The following is a 19,512-nucleotide window of genomic DNA, read 5'->3' on the forward strand; positions in this document are numbered from 1 at the left end:
ACAACACGAAAAGGGGTGAAACACGAGGACACCTAGGGGTAAATAACGATGTAAAGCTATTATTATGCCTGGGATACGATAAAATGGAACCGGAATCGAATATTGAACTTCCTAAGCGGATTTCTCGAGGAAACGAAAGCTTAACAGAAGCGGTAAATCGCAAATTAGAGGGTCTTAGAGAAGGAATTCGGCTAAAATCTCGTCAGCTCATTGCGTAGTAATGAGTCTCGTCCGTTTGCCCGTTTACAATCAAATTAGCCTACAATTTTGTCCAAATCCGGCAGTGCCCGAGCTACTTTCATTTCACATCTTATCTGGTCCCGATCGAGATTCAGATGATTTGAGCCGAAAATCGTCTGTCAACAAGTAATCAAAAATAGAAAAACACGAAAAAGGGTGCAACACGAGGACTTCCCAGGGGGTCACCCATCCTAGTACTGCTCTCGCCCAAGCACGCTTAACTTCGGAGTTCTGATGGGATCCGGTGCATTAGTGCTGGTATGATCGCACCCGACATTGAGTGGGATGTTTATTCTTATATCCCTCGAGTACGTGTGGAGCGGGCGGCGATGGACAACACGCGGCACTGCTCTCGCCCAATCATAACCATGAAGTTAAGCGTTCTGGCGCGATGGCAGAGCTAGGATGGGTGACCTCCCTGGGAAGACCTCGTGTCGCGACCGTTTACGTAAATTATGGATAAAACAGTCGAAATAATTGTTTTTAATGAGTTAACCGTCTCCGGAGTAATCTGCGTCATACCCTTCCGCACAGAACCGGCTCACGACAACAAAAATCGATAAATGTTCCCAGAAAATAGAAAAAAAATAAGAAGAAGGAAATAACGAATGTAAAGCTATTATTATGCCTGGGATACGATAAAATGGAACCGGAATCGAATTTCGAACTTCCTAAGCGGATTTCTCGAGGAAACGAAAGCTTAACAGAAGCGGTAAATCGCAAATTAGAGGGTCTTAGAGAAGGAATTCGGCTAAAATCTCGTCAGCTCATTGCGTAGTAATGAGTCTCGTCCGTTTGCCCGTTTACAATCAAATTAGCCTACAATTTTGTCCAAATCCGGCAGTGCCCGAGCTACTTTCATTTCACATGTCTTATCTGGTCCCGATCGAGATTCAGATGATTTGAGCCGAAAATCGTCTGTCAACAAGTAATCAAAAATAGAAAAAACAAAAGGGTGCAACACGAGGACTTCCCAGGGGTCACCATCCTAGTACTGCTCTCGCCCAAGCACGCTTAACTTCGGAGTTCTGATGGGATCCGGTGCATTAGTGCTGGTATGATCGCACCCGACATTGAGTGGGATGTTTATTCTTATATCCCTCGAGTACGTGTGGAGCGGGCGGCGATGGACAACACGCGGCACTGCTCTCGCCCAATCATAACCATGAAGTTAAGCGTTCTGGCGCGATGGCAGAGCTAGGATGGGTGACCTCCCTGGGAAGACCTCGTGTCGCGACGTTTACGTAAATTATGGATAAAACAGTCGAAATAATTGTTTTTAATGAGTTAACCGTCTCCGGAGTAATCTGCGTCATACCCTTCCGCACAGAACCGGCTCACGACAACAAAAATCGATAAATGTTCCCAGAAAATAGAAAAAAAATAAGAAGAAGGAAATAACGAATGTAAAGCTATTATTATGCCTGGGATACGATAAAATGGAACCGGAATCGAATTTCGAACTTCCTAAGCGGATTTCTCGAGGAAACGAAAGCTTAACAGAAGCGGTAAATCGCAAATTAGAGGGTCTTAGAGAAGGAATTCGGCTAAAATCTCGTCAGCTCATTGCGTAGTAATGAGTCTCGTCCGTTTGCCCGTTTACAATCAAATTAGCCTACAATTTTGTCCAAATCCGGCAGTGCCCGAGCTACTTTCATTTCACATGTCTTATCTGGTCCCGATCGAGATTCAGATGATTTGAGCCGAAAATCGTCTGTCAACAAGTAATCAAAAATAGAAAAACACGAAAAGGGTGCAACACGAGGACTTCCCAGGGGTCACCCATCCTAGCTCTCGCCCAAGCACGCTTAACTTCGGAGTTCTGATGGGATCCGGTGCATTAGTGCTGGTATGATCGCACCCGACATTGAGTGGGATGTTTATTCTTATATCCCTCGAGTACGTGTGGAGCGGGCGGCGACAACACGCGGCACTGCTCTCGCCCAATCATAACCATGAAGTTAAGCGTTCTGGCGCGATGGCAGAGTAGGATGGGTGACCTCCCTGGGAAGACCTCGTGTCGCGACCGTTTACGTAAATTATGGATAAAACAGTCGAAATAATTGTTTTTAATGAGTTAACCGTCTCCGGAGTAATCTGCGTCATACCCTTCCGCACAGAACCGGCTCACGACAACAAAAATCGATAAATGTTCCCAGAAAATAGAAAAAAAAATAAGAAGAAGGAAATAACGAATGTAAAGCTATTATTATGCCTGGGATACGATAAAATGGAACCGGAATCGAATTTCGAACTTCCTAAGCGGATTTCTCGAGGAAATGAAAGCTTAACAGAAGCGGTAAATCGCAAATTAGAGGGTCTTAGAGAAGGAATTCGGCTAAAATCTCGTCAGCTCATTGCGTAGTAATGAGTCTCGTCCGTTTGCCCGTTTACAATCAAATTAGCCTACAATTTTGTCCAAATCCGGCAGTGCCCGAGCTACTTTCATTTCACATGTCTTATCTGGTCCCGATCGAGATTCAGATGATTTGAGCCGAAAATCGTCTGTCAACAAGTAATCAAAATAGAAAAACACGAAAAGGGTGCAACACGGACTTCCCAGGGGGTCACCCATCCTAGTACTGCTCTCGCCCAAGCACGCTTAACTTCGGAGTTCTGATGGGATCCGGTGCATTAGTGCTGGTATGATCGCACCCGACATTGAGTGGGATGTTTATTCTTATATCCCTCGAGTACGTGTGGAGGGCGGCGATGGACAACACGCGGCACTGCTCTCGCCCAATCATAACCATGAAGTTAAGCGTTCTGGCGCGATGGCAGAGTAGGATGGGTGACCTCCCTGGGAAGACCTCGTGTCGCGACCGTTTACGTAAATTATGGATAAAACAGTCGAAATAATTGTTTTTAATGAGTTAATCTCCGGAGTAATCTGCGTCATACCCTTCCGCACAGAACCGGCTCACGACAACAAAAATCGATAAATGTTCCCAGAAAATAGAAAAAAAATAAGAAGAAGGAAATAACGAATGTAAAGCTATTATTATGCCTGGGATACGATAAAATGGAACCGGAATCGAATTTCGAACTTCCTAAGCGGATTTCTCGAGGAAACGAAAGCTTAACAGAAGCGGTAAATCGCAAATTAGAGGGTCTTAGAGAAGGAATTCGGCTAAAATCTCGTCAGCTCATTGCGTAGTAATGAGTCTCGTCCGTTTGCCCGTTTACAATCAAATTAGCCTACAATTTTGTCCAAATCCGGCAGTGCCCGAGCTACTTTCATTTCACATGTTTATCTGGTCCCGATCGAGATTCAGATGATTTGAGCCGAAAATCGTCTGTCAACAAGTAATCAAAAATAGAAAAACACGAAAAAGGGTGCAACACGAGGACTTCCCAGGGGGTCACCCATCCTAGTACTGCTCTCGCCCAAGCACGCTTAACTTCGGAGTTCTGATGGGATCCGGTGCATTAGTGCTGGTATGATCGCACCCGACATTGAGTGGGATGTTTATTCTTATATCCCTCGAGCACGTGTGGAGCGGGCGGCGATGGACAACACGCGGCACTTCTCGCCCAATCATAACCATGAAGTTAAGCGTTCTGGCGCGATGGCAGAGTAGATGGGTGACCTCCCTGGGAAGACCTCGTGTCGCGACCGTTTACGTAAATTATGGATAAAACAGTCGAAATAATTGTTTTTAATGAGTTAACCGTCTCCGGAGTAATCTGCGACCCTTCCGCACAGAACCGGCTCACGACAACAAAAATCGATAAATGTTCCCAGAAAATAGAAAAAAAAATAAGAAGAAGGAAATAACGAATGTAAAGCTATTATTATGCCTGGGATACGAAAATGGAACCGGAATCGAATTTCGAACTTCCTAAGCGGATTTCTCGAGGAAACGAAAGCTTAACAGAAGCGGTAAATCGCAAATTAGAGGGTCTTAGAGAAGGAATTCGGCTAAAATCTCGTCAGCTCATTGCGTAGTAATGAGTCTCGTCCGTTTGCCCGTTTACAATCAAATTAGCCTACAATTTTGTCCAAATCCGGCAGTGCCCGAGCTACTTTCATTTCACATGTCTTATCTGGTCCCGATCGAGATTCAGATGATTTGAGCCGAAAATCGTCTGTCAACAAGTAATCAAAAATAGAAAAACACGAAAAGGGTGCAACACGAGGACTTCCCAGGGGTCACCCATCCTAGTACTGCTCTCGCCCAAGCACGCTTAACTTCGGAGTTCTGATGGGATCCGGTGCATTAGTGTGGTATGATCGCACCCGACATTGAGTGGGATGTTTATTCTTATATCCCTCGAGTACGTGTGGAGCGGGCGGCGATGGACAACACGCGGCACTGCTCTCGCCCAATCATAACCATGAAGTTAAGCGTTCTGGCGCGATGGCAGAGTAGGATGGGTGACCTCCCTGGGAAGACCTCGTGTCGCGACCGTTTACGTAAATTATGGATAAAACAGTCGAAATAATTGTTTTTAATGAGTTAACCGTCTCCGGAGTAATCTGCGTCATACCCTTCCGCACAGAACCGGCTCACGACAACAAAAATCGATAAATGTTCCCAGAAAATAGAAAAAAAATAAGAAGAAGGAAATAACGAATGTAAAGCTATTATTATGCCTGGGATACGATAAAATGGAACCGGAATCGAATTTCGAACTTCCTAAGCGGATTTCTCGAGGAAACGAAAGCTTAACAGAAGGTAAATCGCAAATTAGAGGGTCTTAGAGAAGGAATTCGGCTAAAATCTCGTCAGCTCATTGCGTAGTAATGAGTCTCGTCCGTTTGCCCGTTTACAATCAAATTAGCCTACAATTTTGTCCAAATCCGGCAGTGCCCGAGCTACTTTCATTTCACATGTCTTATCTGGTCCCGATCGAGATTCAGATGATTTGAGCCGAAAATCGTCTGTCAACAAGTAATCAAAAATAGAAAAACACAAAAAGGGTGCAACACGAGGACTTCCCAGGGGGTCACCCATCCTAGTACTGCTCTCGCCCAAGCACGCTTAACTTCGGAGTTCTGATGGGATCCGGTGCATTAGTGCTGGTATGATCGCACCGACATTGAGTGGGATGTTTATTCTTATATCCCTCGAGTACGTGTGGAGCGGGCGGCGATGGACACGCGGCACTCTCGCCCAATCATAACCATGAAGTTAAGCGTTCTGGCGCGATGGCAGAGGTAGGATGGGTGACCTCCCTGGGAAGACCTCGTGTCGCGACGTTTACGTAAATTATGGATAAAACAGTCGAAATAATTGTTTTTAATGAGTTAACCCTCCGGAGTAATCTGCGTCATACCCTTCCGCACAGAACCGGCTCACGACAACAAAAATCGATAAATGTTCCCAGAAAATAGAAAAAAAATAAGAAGAAGGAAATAACGAATGTAAAGCTATTATTATGCCTGGGATACGATAAAATGGAACCGGAATCGAATTTCGAACTTCCTAAGCGGATTTCTCGAGGAAACGAAAGCTTAACAGAAGCGGTAAATCGCAAATTAGAGGGTCTTAGAGAAGGAATTCGGCTAAAATCTCGTCAGCTCATTGCGTAGTAATGAGTCTCGTCCGTTTGCCCGTTTACAATCAAATTAGCCTACAATTTTGTCCAAATCCGGCAGTGCCCGAGCTACTTTCATTTCACATGTCTTATCTGGTCCCGATCGAGATTCAGATGATTTGAGCCGAAAATCGTCTGTCAACAAGTAATCAAAAATAGAAAAACACGAAAAAGGGTGCAACACGAGGACTTCCCAGGGGGTCACCCATCCTAGTACTGCTCTCGCCCAAGCACGCTTAACTTCGGAGTTCTGATGGGATCCGGTGCATTAGTGCTGGTATGATCGCACCCGACATTGAGTGGGATGTTTATTCTTATATCCCTCGAGTACGTGTGGAGCGGGCGGCGATGGACAACACGCGGCACTGCTCTCGCCCAATCATAACCATGAAGTTAAGCGTTCTGGCGCGATGGCAGGTAGGATGGGTGACCTCCCTGGGAAGACCTCGTGTCGCGACCGTTTACGTAAATTATGGATAAAACAGTCGAAATAATTGTTTTAATGAGTTAACCGTCTCCGGAGTAATCTGCGTCATACCCTTCCGCACAGAACCGGCTCACGACAACAAAAATCGATAAATGTTCCCAGAAAATAGAAAAAAAAATAAGAAGAAGGAAATAACGAATGTAAAGCTATTATTATGCCTGGGATACGATAAAATGGAACCGGAATCGAATTTCGAACTTCCTAAGCGGATTTCTCGAGGAAACGAAAGCTTAACAGAGCGGTAAATCGCAAATTAGAGGGTCTTAGAGAAGGAATTCGGCTAAAATCTCGTCAGCTCATTGCGTAGTAATGAGTCTCGTCCGTTTGCCCGTTTACAATCAAATTAGCCTACAATTTTGTCCAAATCCGGCAGTGCCCGAGCTACTTTCATTTCACATGTCTTATCTGGTCCCGATCGAGATTCAGATGATTTGAGCCGAAAATCGTCTGTCAACAAGTAATCAAAAATAGAAAAACACGAAAAAGGGTGCAACACGAGGACTTCCCAGGTGGTCACCCATCCTAGTACTGCTCTCGCCCAAGCACGCTTAACTTCGGAGTTATGATGGGATCCGGTGCATTAGTGCTGGTATGATCGCACCCGACATTGAGTGGGATTTATTCTTATATCCCTCGAGTACGTGTGGAGCGGGCGGCGATGGACAACACGCGGCACTGCTCTCGCCCAATCATAACCATGAAGTTAAGCGTTCTGGCGCGATGGCAGGTAGGATGGGTGACCTCCCTGGGAAGACCTCGTGTCGCGACGTTTACGTAAATTATGGATAAAACAGTCGAAATAATTGTTTTTAATGAGTTAACCGTCTCCGGAGTAATCTGCGTCATACCCTTCCGCACAGAACCGGCTCACGACAACAAAAATCGATAAATGTTCCCAGAAAATAGAAAAAAAAATAAGAAGAAGGAAATAACGAATGTAAAGCTATTATTATGCCTGGGATACGATAAAATGGAACCGGAATCGAATTTCGAACTTCCTAAGCGGATTTCTCGAGGAAACGAAAGCTTAACAGAAGCGGTAAATCGCAAATTAGAGGGTCTTAGAGAAGGAATTCGGCTAAAATCTCGTCAGCTCATTGCGTAGTAATGAGTCTCGTCCGTTTGCCCGTTTACAATCAAATTAGCCTACAATTTTGTCCAAATCCGGCAGTGCCCGAGCTACTTTCATTTCACATGTCTTATCTGGTCCCGATCGAGATTCAGATGATTTGAGCCGAAAATCGTCTGTCAACAAGTAATCAAAAATAGAAAAACACGAAAAAGGGTGCAACACGAGGACTTCCCAGGGGGTCACCCATCCTAGTACTGCTCTGCCCAAGCACGCTTAACTTCGGAGTTCTGATGGGATCCGGTGCATTAGTGCTGGATCGCACCCGACATTGAGTGGGATGTTTATTCTTATATCCCTCGAGTACGTGTGGAGCGGGCGGCGATGGACAACACGCGGCACTGCTCTCGCCCAATCATAACCATGAAGTTAAGCGTTCTGGCGCGATGGCAGAGCTAGGATGGGTGACCTCCCTGGGAAGACCTCGTGTCGCGACCGTTTACGTAAATTATGGATAAAACAGTCGAAATAATTGTTTTTAATGAGTTAACCGTCCGGAGTAATCTGCGTCATACCCTTCCGCACAGAACCGGCTCACGACAACAAAAATCGATAAATGTTCCCAGAAAATAGAAAAAAAAATAAGAAGAAGGAAATAACGAATGTAAAGCTATTATTATGCCTGGGATACGATAAAATGGAACCGGAATCGAATTTCGAACTTCCTAAGCGGATTTCTCGAGGAAACGAAAGCTTAACAGAAGCGGTAAATCGCAAATTAGAGGGTCTTAGAGAAGGAATTCGGCTAAAATCTCGTCAGCTCATTGCGTAGTAATGAGTCTCGTCCGTTTGCCCGTTTACAATCAAATTAGCCTACAATTTTGTCCAAATCCGGCAGTGCCCGAGCTACTTTCATTTCACATGTCTTATCTGGTCCCGATCGAGATTCAGATGATTTGAGCCGAAAATCGTCTGTCAACAAGTAATCAAAAATAGAAAAACACGAAAAAGGGTGCAACACGAGGACTTCCCAGGGGTCAACCATCCTAGTACTGCCTCTCGCCCAAGCACGCTTAACTTCGGAGTTCTGATGGGATCCGGTGCATTAGTGCTGGTATGATCGCACCCGACATTGAGTGGGATGTTTATTCTTATATCCCTCGAGTACGTGTGGAGCGGGCGGCGATGGACAACACGCGGCACTGCTCTCGCCCAATCATAACCATGAAGTTAAGCGTTCTGGCGCGATGGCAGAGTAGGATGGGTGACCTCCCTGGGAAGACCTCGTGTCGCGACCGTTTACGTAAATTATGGATAAAACAGTCGAAATAATTGTTTTAATTTAGTTAACCGTCTCCGGAGTAATCTGCGTCATACCCTTCCGCACAGAACCGGCTCACGACAACAAAAATCGATAAATGTTCCCAGAAAATAGGAAAAAAAAATAAGAAGAAGGAAATAACGAATGTAAAGCTATTATTATGCCTGGGATACGATAAAATGGAACCGGAATCGAATTTCGAACTTCCTAAGCGGATTTCTCGAGGAAATGAAAGCTTAACAGAAGCGGTAAATCGCAAATTAGAGGGTCTTAGAGAAGGAATTCGGCTAAAATCTCGTCAGCTCATTGCGTAGTAATGAGTCTCGTCCGTTTGCCCGTTTACAATAAAATTAGCCTACAATTTTGTCCAAATCCGGCAGTGCCCGAGCTACTTTCATTTCACATGTCTTATCTGGTCCCGATCGAGATTCAGATGATTTGAGCCGAAAATCGTCTGTCAACAAGTAATCAAAAATAGAAAAACACGAAAAAGGGTGCAACACGAGGACTTCCCAGGGGGTCACCCATCCTAATACTGCTCTCGCCCAAGCACGCTTAACTTCGGAGTTCTGATGGGATCCGGTGCATTAGTGCTGGTATGATCGCACCCGACATTGAGTGGGATGTTTATTCTTATATCCCTCGAGTACGTGTGGAGCGGGCGGCGATGGACAACACGCGGCACTGCTCTCGCCCAATCATAACCATGAAGTTAAGCGTTCTGGCGCGATGGCAGGTAGGATGGGTGACCTCCCTGGGAAGACCTCGTGTCGCGACGTTTACGTAAATTATGGATAAAACAGTCGAAATAATTGTTTTAATGAGTTAACCGTCCGGAGTAATCTGCGTCATACCCTTCCGCACAGAACCGGCTCACGACAACAAAAATCGATAAATGTTCCCAGAAAATAGAAAAAAAAATAAGAAGAAGGAAAATAACGAATGTAAAGCTATTATGCCTGGGATACGATAAAATGGAACCGGAATCGAATTTCGAACTTCCTAAGCGGATTTCTCGAGAAAACGAAAGCTTAACAGAAGCGGTAAATCGCAAATTAGATGGTCTTAGAGAAGGAATTCGGCTAAAATCTCGCCAGCTCATTGCGTAGTAACGAGTCTCGTCCGTTTGCCCGTTTACAATCAAATTAGCCTACAATTTTGTCCAAATCCGGCAGTGCCCGAGCTACTTTCATTTCACATGTCTTATCTGGTCCCGATCGAGATTCAGATGATTTGAGCCGAAAATCGTCTGTCAACAAGTAATCAAAAATAGAAAAACACGAAAAGGGTGCAACACGAGGACTTCCCAGGGGTCACCCATCCTAGTACTGCTCTCGCCCAAGCACGCTTAACTTCGGAGTTCTGATGGGATCCGGTGCATTAGTGCTGGTATGATCGCACCCGACATTGAGTGGGATGTTTATTCTTATATCCCTCGAGTACGTGTGGAGCGGGCGGCGATGGACAACACGCGGCACTGCTCTCGCCCAATCATAACCATGAAGTTAAGCGTTCTGGCGCGATGGCAGAGTAGGATGGGTGACCTCCCTGGGAAGACCTCGTGTCGCGACCGTTTACGTAAATTATGGATAAAACAGTCGAAATAATTGTTTTTAATGAGTTAACCGTCTCCGGAGTAATCTGCGTCATACCCTTCCGCACAGAACCGGCTCACGACAACAAAAATCGATAAATGTTCCCAGAAAATAGAAAAAAAAATAAGAAGAAGGAAATAACGAATGTAAAGCTATTATTATGCCTGGGATACGATAAAATGGAACCGGAATCGAATTTCGAACTTCCTAAGCGGATTTCTCGAGGAAACGAAAGCTTAACAGAAGCGGTAAATCGCAAATTAGAGGGTCTTAGAGAAGGAATTCGGCTAAAATCTCGTCAGCTCATTGCGTAGTAATGAGTCTCGTCCGTTTGCCCGTTTACAATCAAATTAGCCTACAATTTTGTCCAAATCCGGCAGTGCCCGAGCTACTTTCATTTCACATGTCTTATCTGGTCCCGATCGAGATTCAGATGATTTGAGCCGAAAATCGTCTGTCAACAAGTAATCAAAAATAGAAAAACACGAAAAGGGTGCAACACGAGGACTTCCCAGGGGGTCACCCATCCTAGTACTGCTCTCGCCCAAGCACGCTTAACTTCGGAGTTCTGATGGGATCCGGTGCATTAGTGCTGGTATGATCGCACCCGACATTGAGTGGGATGTTTATTCTTATATCCCTCGAGTACGTGTGGAGCGGGCGGCGATGGACAACACGCGGCACTGCTCTGCCCAATCATAACCATGAAGTTAAGCGTTCTGGCGCGATGGCAGAGCTAGGATGGGTGACCTCCCTGGGAAGACCTCGTGTCGCGACCGTTTACGTAAATTATGGATAAAACAGTCGAAATAATTGTTTTTAATGAGTTAACCGTCTCCGGAGTAATCTGCGTCATACCCTTCCGCACAGAACCGGCTCACGACAACAAAAATCGATAAATGTTCCCAGAAAATAGAAAAAAAATAAGAAGAAGGAAATAACGAATGTAAAGCTATTATTATGCCTGGGATACGATAAAATGGAACCGGAATCGAATTTCGAACTTCCTAAGCGGATTTCTCGAGGAAACGAAAGCTTAACAGAAGCGGTAAATCGCAAATTAGAGGGTCTTAGAGAAGGAATTCGGCTAAAATCTCGTCAGCTCATTGCGTAGTAATGAGTCTCGTCCGTTTGCCCGTTTACAATCAAATTAGCCTACAATTTTGTCCAAATCCGGCAGTGCCCGAGCTACTTTCATTTCACATGTCTTATCTGGTCCCGATCGAGATTCAGATGATTTGAGCCGAAAATCGTCTGTCAACAAGTAATCAAAAATAGAAAAACACGAAAAAGGGTGCAACACGAGGACTTCCCAGGGGGTCACCCATCCTAGAACTACTCTCGCCCAAGCACGCTTAACTTCGGAGTTCTGATGGGATCCGGTTCATTAGTGCTGGTATGATCGCACCCGACATTGAGTGGGATGTTTATCCTTATATCCCTCGAGTACGTGTGGAGCGGGCGGCGATGGACAACACGCGGCACTGCTCTCGCCCAATCATAACCATGAAGTTAAGCGTTCTGGCGCGATGGCAGAGCGTGGATGGGTGACCTCCCTGGGAAGACCTCGTGTCGCGACCGTTTACGTAAATTATGGATAAAACAGTCGAAATAATTGTTTTTAATGAGTTAACCGTCTCCGGAGTAATCTGCGTCATACCCTTCCGCACAGAACCGGCTCACGACAACAAAAATCGATAAATGTTCCCAGAAAATAGAAAAAAAATAAGAAGAAGGAAATAACGAATGTAAAGCTATTATTATGCCTGGGATACGATAAAATGGAACCGGAATCGAATTTCGAACTTCCTAAGCGGATTTCTCGAGGAAACGAAAGCTTAACAGAAGCGGTAAATCGCAAATTAGAGGGTCTTAGAGAAGGAATTCGGCTAAAATCTCGTCAGCTCATTGCGTAGTAATGAGTCTCGTCCGTTTGCCCGTTTACAATCAAATTAGCCTACAATTTTGTCCAAATCCGGCAGTGCCCGAGCTACTTTCATTTCACATGTCTTATCTGGTCCCGATCGAGATTCAGATGATTTGAGCCGAAAATCGTCTGTCAACAAGTAATCAAAAATAGAAAAACACGAAAAAGGGTGCAACACGAGGACTTCCCAGGGGGTCACCCATCCTAGTACTGCTCTCGCCCAAGCACGCTTAACTTCGGAGTTCTGATGGGATCCGGTGCATTAGTGCTGGTATGATCGCACCGACATTGAGTGGGATGTTTATTCTTATATCCCTCGAGTACGTGTGGAGCGGGCGGCGATGGACAACACGCGGCACTCTCGCCCAATCATAACCATGAAGTTAAGCGTTCTGGCGCGATGGCAGAGGGATGGGTGACCTCCCTGGGAAGACCTCGTGTCGCGACCGTTTACGTAAATTATGGATAAAACAGTCGAAATAATTGTTTTTAATGAGTTAACCGTCTCCGGAGTAATCTGCGTCATACCCTTCCGCACAGAACCGGCTCACGACAACAAAAATCGATAAATGTTCCCAGAAAATAGAAAAAAAAATAAGAAGAAGGAAATAACGAATGTAAAGCTATTATTATGCCTGGGATACGATAAAATGGAACCGGAATCGAATTTCGAACTTCCTAAGCGGATTTCTCGAGGAAACGAAAGCTTAACAGAAGCGGTAAATCGCAAATTAGAGGGTCTTAGAGAAGGAATTCGGCTAAAATCTCGTCAGCTCATTGCGTAGTAATGAGTCTCGTCCGTTTGCCCGTTTACAATCAAATTAGCCTACAATTTTGTCCAAATCCGGCAGTGCCCGAGCTACTTTCATTTCACATGTCTTATCTGGTCCCGATCGAGATTCAGAAGATTTGAGCCGAAAATCGTCTGTCAACAAGTAATCAAAAATAGAAAAACACGAAAAAAAGTGCAACACGAGGACTTCCCCAGGGGGTCACCCATCCTAGTACTGCTCTCGCCCAAGCACGCTTAACTTTGGAGTTCTGATGGGATCCGGTGCATTAGTGCTGGTATGATCGCACCCGACATTGAGTGGGATGTTTATTCTTATATCCCTCGAGTACGTGTGGAGCGGGCGGCGATGGACAACACGCGGCACTGCTCTCGCCCAATCATAACCATGAAGTTAAGCGTTCTGGCGCGATGGAAGAGCTAGGATGGGTGACCTCCCTGGAAAGACCTCGTGTCGCGACCGTTTACGTAAATTATGGATAAAACAGTCGAAATAATTGTTTTTAATGAGTTAACCGTCTCCGGAGTAATCTGCGTCATACCCTTCCGCACAGAACCGGCTCACGACAACAAAAATCGATAAATGTTCCCAGAAAATAGAAAAAAAATAAGAAGAAGGAAATAACGAATGTAAAGCTATTATTATGCCTGGGATACGATAAAATGGAACCGGAATCGAATTTCGAACTTCCTAAGCGGATTTCTCGAGGAAACGAAAGCTTAACAGAAGCGGTAAATCGCAAATTAGAGGGTCTTAGAGAAGGAATTCGGCTAAAATCTCGTCAGCTCATTGCGTAGTAATGAGTCTCGTCCGTTTGCCCGTTTACAATCAAATTAGCCTACAATTTTGTCCAAATCCGGCAGTGCCCGAGCTACTTTCATTTCACATGTCTTATCTGGTCCCGATCGAGATTCAGATGATTTGAGCCGAAAATCGTCTGTCAACAAGTAATCAAAAATAGAAAAACACGAAAAAGGGTGCAACACGAGGACTTCCCAGGGGGTCACCCATCCTAGTACTGCTCTCGCCCAAGCACGCTTAACTTCGGAGTTCTGATGGGATCCGGTGCATTAGTGCTGGTATGATCGCACCCGACATTGAGTGGGATGTATATTCTTATATCCCTCGAGTACGTGTGGAGCGGGCGGCGATGGACAACACGCGGCACTGCGCTCGCCCAATCATAACCATGAAGTTAAGCGTTCTGGCGCGATGGCAGAGCTAGGATGGGTGACCTCCCTGGGAAGACCTCGTGTCGCGACCGTTTACGTAAATTATGGATAAAACAGTCGAAATAATTGTTTTTAATGAGTTAACCGTCTCCGGAGTAATCTGCGTCATACCCTTCCGCACAGAACCGGCTCACGACAACAAAAATCGATAAATGTTCCCAGAAAATAGAAAAAAAAATAAGAAGAAGGAAATAACGAATGTAAAGCTATTATGCCTGGGATACGATAAAATGGAACCGGAATCGAATTTCGAACTTCCTAAGCGGATTTCTCGAGGAAACGAAAGCTTAACAGAAGCGGTAAATCGCAAATTAGAGGGTCTTAGAGAAGGAATTCGGCTAAAATCTCGTCAGCTCATTGCGTAGTAATGAGTCTCGTCCGTTTGCCCGTTTACAATCAAATTAGCCTACAATTTTGTCCAAATCCGGCAGTGCCCGAGCTACTTTCATTTCACATGTCTTATCTGGTCCCGATCGAGATTCAGATGATTTGAGCCGAAAATCGTCTGTCAACAAGTAATCAAAAATAGAAAAACACGAAAAAGGGTGCAACACGAGGACTTCCCAGGGGGTCACCCATCCTAGTACTGCTCTCGCCCAAGCACGCTTAACTTCGGAGTTCTGATGGAATCCGGTGCATTAGTGCTGGTATGATCGCACCCGACATTGAGTGGGATGTTATTCTTATATCCCTCGAGTACGTGTGGAGCGGGCGGCGATGGACAACACGCGGCACTGCTCTCGCCCAATCATAACCATGAAGTTAAGCGTTCTGGCGCGATGGCAGAGCTAGGATGGGTGACCTCCCTGGGAAGACCTCGTGTCGCGACCGTTTACGTAAATTATGGATAAAACAGTCGAAATAATTGTTTTAATGAGTTAACCGTCTCCGGAGTAATCTGCGTCATACCCTTCCGCACAGAACCGGCTCACGACAACAAAAATCGATAAATGTTCCCAGAAAATAGAAAAAAAATAAGAAGAAGGAAATAACGAATGTAAAGCTATTATTATGCCTGGGATACGATAAAATGGAACCGGAATCGAATTTCGAACTTCCTAAGCGGATTTCTCGAGGAAACGAAAGCTTAACAGAAGCGGTAAATCGCAAATTAGAGGGTCTTAGAGAAGGAATTCGGCTAAAATCTCGTCAGCTCATTGCGTAGTAATGAGTCTCGTCCGTTTGCCGTTTACAATCAAATTAGCCTACAATTTGTCCAAATCCGGCAGTGCCCGAGCTACTTTCATTTCACATGTTTATCTGGTCCCGATCGAGATTCAGATGATTTGAGCCGAAAATCGTCTGTCAACAAGTAATCAAAAATAGAAAAACACGAAAAAGGGGTGCAACACGAGGACTTCCCAGGGGGTCACCCATCCTAGTACTGCTCTCGCCCAAGCACGCTTAACTTCGGAGTTCTGATGGGATCCGGTGCATTAGTGCTGGTATGATCGCACCCGACATTGAGTGGGATGTTTATTCTTATATCCCTCGAGTACGTGTGGAGCGGGCGGCGATGGACAACACGCGGCACTGCTCTCGCCCAATTATAACCATGAAGTTAAGCGTTCTGGCGCGATGGCAGAGCTAGGATGGGTGACCTCCCTGGGAAGACCTCGTGTCGCGACGTTTACGTAAATTATGGAAAAACAGTCGAAATAATTGTTTTTAATGAGTTAACCGTCTCCGGAGTAATCTGCGTCATACCCTTCCGCACAGAACCGGCTCACGACAACAAAAATCGATAAATGTTCCCCGAAAAGAGAAAAAAAAATAAGAAGAAGGAAATAACGAATGTAAAGCTATTATTACCTGGGATACGATAAAATGGAACCGGAATCGAATTTCGAACTTCCTAAGCGGATTTCTCGAGGAAACGAAAGCTTAACAGAAGCGGTTAAATCGCAAATTAGAGGGTCTTAGAGAAGGAATTCGGCTAAAATCTCGTCAGCTCATTGCGTAGTAATGAGTCTCGTCCGTTTGCCCGTTTACAATCAAATTAGCCTACAATTTTGTCCAAATCCGGCAGTGCCGGAGCTATTTTCATTTCACATGTCTTATCTGGTCCGATCGAGATTCAGATGATTTGAGCCGAAAATCTTCTGTCAACAAGTAATCAAAAATAGAAAAACACGAAAAAGGGTGCAACACGAGGACTTCCCAGGGGGTCACCCATCCTAGTACTGCTCTCGCCCAAGCACGCTTAACTTCGGAGTTCTGATGGGATCCGGTGCATTAGTGCTGGTATGATCGCACCCGACATTGAGTGGGATGTTTATTCTTATATCCCTCGAGTACGTGTGGAGCGGGCGGCGATGGACAACACGCGGCACTGCTCTCGCCCAATCATAACCATGAAGTTAAGCGTTCTGGCGCGATGGCAGAGCTAGGATGGGTGACCTCCCTGGGAAGACCTCGTGTCGCGACGTTTACGTAAATTATGGATAAAACAGTCGAAATAATTGTTTTTAATGAGTTAACCGTCTCCGGAGTAATCTGCGTCATACCCTTCCGCACAGAACCGGCTCACGACAACAAAAATCGATAAATGTTCCCAGAAAATAGAAAAAAAAATAAGAAGAAGGAAATAACGAATGTAAAGCTATTATTGCCTGGGATACGATAAAATGGAACCGGAATCGAATTTCGAACTTCCTAAGCGGATTTCTCGAGGAAACGAAAGCTTAACAGAAGCGGTAAATCGCAAATTAGAGGGTCTTAGAGAAGGAATTCGGCTAAAATCTCGTCAGCTCATTGCGTAGTAATGAGTCTCGTCGTTTGCCGTTTACAATCAAATTAGCCTACAATTTTGTCCAAATCCGGCAGTGCCCGAGCTACTTTCATTTCACATGTCTTATCTGGTCCCGATCGAGATTCAGATGATTTGAGCCGAAAATCGTCTGTCAACAAGTAATCAAAATAGAAAAACACGAAAAAGGGTGCAACACGAGGACTTCCCAGGGGGTCACCCATCCTAGTACTGCTCTCGCCCAAGCACGCTTAACTTCGGAGTTCTGATGGGATCCGGTGCATTAGTGCTGGTAGATCGCACCCGACATTGAGTGGGATGTTTATTCTTATATCCCTCGAGTACGTGTGGAGCGGGCGGCGATGGACAACACGCGGCACTGCTCTCGCCCAATCATAACCATGAAGTTAAGCGTTCTGGCGCGATGGCAGAGCTAGGATGGGTGACCTCCCTGGGAAGACCTCGTGTCGCGACCGTTTACGTAAATTATGGATAAAACAGTCGAAATAATTGTTTTTAATGAGTTAACCGTCTCCGGAGTAATCTGCGTCATACCCTTCCGCACAGAACCGGCTCACGACAACAAAAATCGATAAATGTTCCCAGAAAATAGAAAAAAAAATAAGAAGAAGGAAATAACGAATGTAAAGCTATTATTATGCCTGGGATACGATAAAATGGAACCGGAATCGAATTTCGAACTTCCTAAGCGGATTTCTCGAGGAAACGAAAGCTTAACAGAAGCGGTTAAATCGCAAATTAGAGGGTCTTAGAGAAGGAATTCGGCTAAAATCTCGTCAGCTCATTGCGTAGTAATGAGTCTCGTCCGTTTGCCCGTTTACAATCAAATTAGCCTACAATTTTGTCCAAATCGGCAGTGCCGAGCTACTTTCATTTCACATGTCTTATCTGGTCCCGATCGAGATTCAGATGATTTGAGCCGAAAATCGTCTGTCAACAAGTAATAAAAATAGAAAAACACGAAAAAGGGTGCAACACGAGGACTTCCAGGGGGTCACCCATCCTAGTACTGCTCTCGCCCAAGCACGCTTAACTTCGGAGTTCTGATGGGATCCGGTGCATTAGTGCTGGTATGATCGCACCCGACATTGAGTGGGATGTTATCTTATATCCCTCGAGTACGTGGAGCGGGCGGCGATGGACAACACGCGGCACTGCTCTCGCCCAATCATAACCATGAAGTTAAGCGTTCTGGCGCGATGGCAGAGCTAGGATGGGTGACCTCCCTGGGAAGACCTCGTGTCGCGACCGTTTACGTAAATTATGGATAAAACAGTCGAAATAATTTTTTTTAATGAGTTAACCGTCTCCGGAGTAATCTGCGTCATACCCTTCCGCACAGAACCGGCTCACGACAACAAAAATCGATAAATGTTCCCAGAAAATAGAAAAAAAAATAAGAAGAAGGAAATAACGAATGTAAAGCTATTATTATGCCTGGGATACGATAAAATGGAACCGGAATCGAATTTCGAACTTTCTAAGCGGATTTCTCGAGGAAACGAAAGCTTAACAGAAGCTTTAAATCGCAAATTAGAGGGTCTTAGAGAAGGAATTCGGCTAAAATCTCGTCAGCTCATTGCGTAGTAATGAGTCTCGTCCGTTTGCCCGTTTACAATCAAATTAGCCTACAATTTTGTCCAAATCGGCAGTGCCCGAGCTACTTTCATTTCACATGTTATCTGGTCCCGATCGAGATTCAGATGATTTGAGCCGAAAATCGTCTGTCAACAAGTAATCAAAAATAGAAAAACACGAAAAAAGGGTGCAACACGAGGACTTCCCAGGGGGTCACCCATCCTAGTACTGCTCTCCAAGCACGCTTAACTTCGGAGTTCTGATGGGATCCGGTGCATTAGTGCTGGTATGATCGCACCGACATTGAGTGGGATGTTTATTCTTATATCCCTCGAGTACGTGTGGGAGCGGGCGATGGACAACACGCGGCACTGCTCTCGCCCAATCATAACATGAAGTTAAGCGTTCTGGCGCGATGGCAGAGTAGGATGGGTGACCTCCCTGGAGACCTCTGTCGCGACGTTTACGTAAATTATGGATAAAACAGTCGAAATAATTGTTTTTAATGAGTTAACCGTCCGGAGTAATCTGCGTCATACCCTTCCGCACAGAACCGGCTCACGACAACAAAACGATAAATGTTCCCAGAAAGAAAATAGAAAAAAAATAAGAAGAAGGAAATAACGAATGTAAAGCTATTATATGCCTGGGATACGATAAAATGGAACCGGAATCGAATTTCGAACTTCCTAAGCGGATTTCTCGAGAAACGAAAGCTTAACAGAAGCGGTAAATCGCAAATTAGAGGGTCTTAGAGAAGGAATTCGGCTAAAATCTCGTCAGCTCATTGCGTAGTAATGAGTCTCGTCGTTTGCCCGTTTTACAATCAAATTAGCCTACAATTTTGTCCAAATCCGGCAGTGCCCGAGCTACTTTCATTTCACATGTCTTATCTGGTCCCGATCGAGATTCAGATGATTTGAGCGAAAATCGTCTGTCAACAAGTAATCAAAAATAGAAA

General features: G+C 45.1%; 23 non-coding genes and 1 pseudogene across 23 annotated transcripts; all 24 read right to left on the reverse strand.

Annotated features, from left to right (window-relative positions):
• Positions 1–393: 393 nt before the first annotated feature.
• On the reverse strand, positions 394–512 carry LOC142506598 (5S ribosomal RNA). The gene has a single exon (XR_012804886.1). It is a non-coding gene; the product is annotated as a 5S ribosomal RNA (ribosomal RNA).
• Positions 513–1,192: 680 nt separating this feature from the next.
• On the reverse strand, positions 1,193–1,309 carry LOC142514859 (5S ribosomal RNA). The gene has a single exon (XR_012810735.1). It is a non-coding gene; the product is annotated as a 5S ribosomal RNA (ribosomal RNA).
• A 681-nt stretch (positions 1,310–1,990) lies between these two features.
• Positions 1,991–2,103, reverse strand: LOC142509025 (5S ribosomal RNA; annotated as a pseudogene).
• A 677-nt stretch (positions 2,104–2,780) lies between these two features.
• Positions 2,781–2,897, reverse strand: LOC142513674 (5S ribosomal RNA). Its single transcript, XR_012809608.1, has one exon. It is a non-coding gene; the product is annotated as a 5S ribosomal RNA (ribosomal RNA).
• A 676-nt stretch (positions 2,898–3,573) lies between these two features.
• On the reverse strand, positions 3,574–3,692 carry LOC142506610 (5S ribosomal RNA). The gene has a single exon (XR_012804897.1). It is a non-coding gene; the product is annotated as a 5S ribosomal RNA (ribosomal RNA).
• A 673-nt stretch (positions 3,693–4,365) lies between these two features.
• LOC142517229 (5S ribosomal RNA) lies at positions 4,366–4,482 on the reverse strand. Its single transcript, XR_012812986.1, has one exon. It is a non-coding gene; the product is annotated as a 5S ribosomal RNA (ribosomal RNA).
• Positions 4,483–5,161: 679 nt separating this feature from the next.
• Positions 5,162–5,280, reverse strand: LOC142509843 (5S ribosomal RNA). Its single transcript, XR_012807992.1, has one exon. It is a non-coding gene; the product is annotated as a 5S ribosomal RNA (ribosomal RNA).
• A 673-nt stretch (positions 5,281–5,953) lies between these two features.
• Positions 5,954–6,072, reverse strand: LOC142506621 (5S ribosomal RNA). The gene has a single exon (XR_012804908.1). It is a non-coding gene; the product is annotated as a 5S ribosomal RNA (ribosomal RNA).
• Positions 6,073–6,752: 680 nt separating this feature from the next.
• Positions 6,753–6,871, reverse strand: LOC142513385 (5S ribosomal RNA). Its single transcript, XR_012809334.1, has one exon. It is a non-coding gene; the product is annotated as a 5S ribosomal RNA (ribosomal RNA).
• Positions 6,872–7,550: 679 nt separating this feature from the next.
• LOC142508885 (5S ribosomal RNA) lies at positions 7,551–7,664 on the reverse strand. Its single transcript, XR_012807084.1, has one exon. It is a non-coding gene; the product is annotated as a 5S ribosomal RNA (ribosomal RNA).
• A 682-nt stretch (positions 7,665–8,346) lies between these two features.
• LOC142516324 (5S ribosomal RNA) lies at positions 8,347–8,465 on the reverse strand. Its single transcript, XR_012812125.1, has one exon. It is a non-coding gene; the product is annotated as a 5S ribosomal RNA (ribosomal RNA).
• Positions 8,466–9,149: 684 nt separating this feature from the next.
• On the reverse strand, positions 9,150–9,268 carry LOC142509018 (5S ribosomal RNA). The gene has a single exon (XR_012807211.1). It is a non-coding gene; the product is annotated as a 5S ribosomal RNA (ribosomal RNA).
• A 675-nt stretch (positions 9,269–9,943) lies between these two features.
• On the reverse strand, positions 9,944–10,061 carry LOC142511956 (5S ribosomal RNA). The gene has a single exon (XR_012808792.1). It is a non-coding gene; the product is annotated as a 5S ribosomal RNA (ribosomal RNA).
• A 682-nt stretch (positions 10,062–10,743) lies between these two features.
• On the reverse strand, positions 10,744–10,862 carry LOC142506633 (5S ribosomal RNA). The gene has a single exon (XR_012804919.1). It is a non-coding gene; the product is annotated as a 5S ribosomal RNA (ribosomal RNA).
• A 682-nt stretch (positions 10,863–11,544) lies between these two features.
• LOC142513348 (5S ribosomal RNA) lies at positions 11,545–11,663 on the reverse strand. The gene has a single exon (XR_012809300.1). It is a non-coding gene; the product is annotated as a 5S ribosomal RNA (ribosomal RNA).
• Positions 11,664–12,346: 683 nt separating this feature from the next.
• On the reverse strand, positions 12,347–12,465 carry LOC142509854 (5S ribosomal RNA). Its single transcript, XR_012808003.1, has one exon. It is a non-coding gene; the product is annotated as a 5S ribosomal RNA (ribosomal RNA).
• A 677-nt stretch (positions 12,466–13,142) lies between these two features.
• On the reverse strand, positions 13,143–13,262 carry LOC142515117 (5S ribosomal RNA). The gene has a single exon (XR_012810977.1). It is a non-coding gene; the product is annotated as a 5S ribosomal RNA (ribosomal RNA).
• Positions 13,263–13,945: 683 nt separating this feature from the next.
• LOC142506644 (5S ribosomal RNA) lies at positions 13,946–14,064 on the reverse strand. Its single transcript, XR_012804930.1, has one exon. It is a non-coding gene; the product is annotated as a 5S ribosomal RNA (ribosomal RNA).
• Positions 14,065–14,745: 681 nt separating this feature from the next.
• On the reverse strand, positions 14,746–14,864 carry LOC142508606 (5S ribosomal RNA). Its single transcript, XR_012806813.1, has one exon. It is a non-coding gene; the product is annotated as a 5S ribosomal RNA (ribosomal RNA).
• Positions 14,865–15,543: 679 nt separating this feature from the next.
• Positions 15,544–15,662, reverse strand: LOC142513689 (5S ribosomal RNA). Its single transcript, XR_012809621.1, has one exon. It is a non-coding gene; the product is annotated as a 5S ribosomal RNA (ribosomal RNA).
• Positions 15,663–16,342: 680 nt separating this feature from the next.
• On the reverse strand, positions 16,343–16,461 carry LOC142506656 (5S ribosomal RNA). Its single transcript, XR_012804941.1, has one exon. It is a non-coding gene; the product is annotated as a 5S ribosomal RNA (ribosomal RNA).
• Positions 16,462–17,139: 678 nt separating this feature from the next.
• On the reverse strand, positions 17,140–17,257 carry LOC142514003 (5S ribosomal RNA). The gene has a single exon (XR_012809919.1). It is a non-coding gene; the product is annotated as a 5S ribosomal RNA (ribosomal RNA).
• A 682-nt stretch (positions 17,258–17,939) lies between these two features.
• On the reverse strand, positions 17,940–18,057 carry LOC142513209 (5S ribosomal RNA). The gene has a single exon (XR_012809168.1). It is a non-coding gene; the product is annotated as a 5S ribosomal RNA (ribosomal RNA).
• Positions 18,058–18,735: 678 nt separating this feature from the next.
• LOC142507963 (5S ribosomal RNA) lies at positions 18,736–18,851 on the reverse strand. The gene has a single exon (XR_012806198.1). It is a non-coding gene; the product is annotated as a 5S ribosomal RNA (ribosomal RNA).
• Between the last annotated feature and the right edge of the window lie 661 nt (positions 18,852–19,512).

The sequence above is a fragment of the Primulina tabacum genome, chromosome 10, assembly GCF_025594145.1.
Source record: "Primulina tabacum isolate GXHZ01 chromosome 10, ASM2559414v2, whole genome shotgun sequence".
NCBI classification, from domain to species: domain Eukaryota; kingdom Viridiplantae; phylum Streptophyta; class Magnoliopsida; order Lamiales; family Gesneriaceae; genus Primulina; species Primulina tabacum.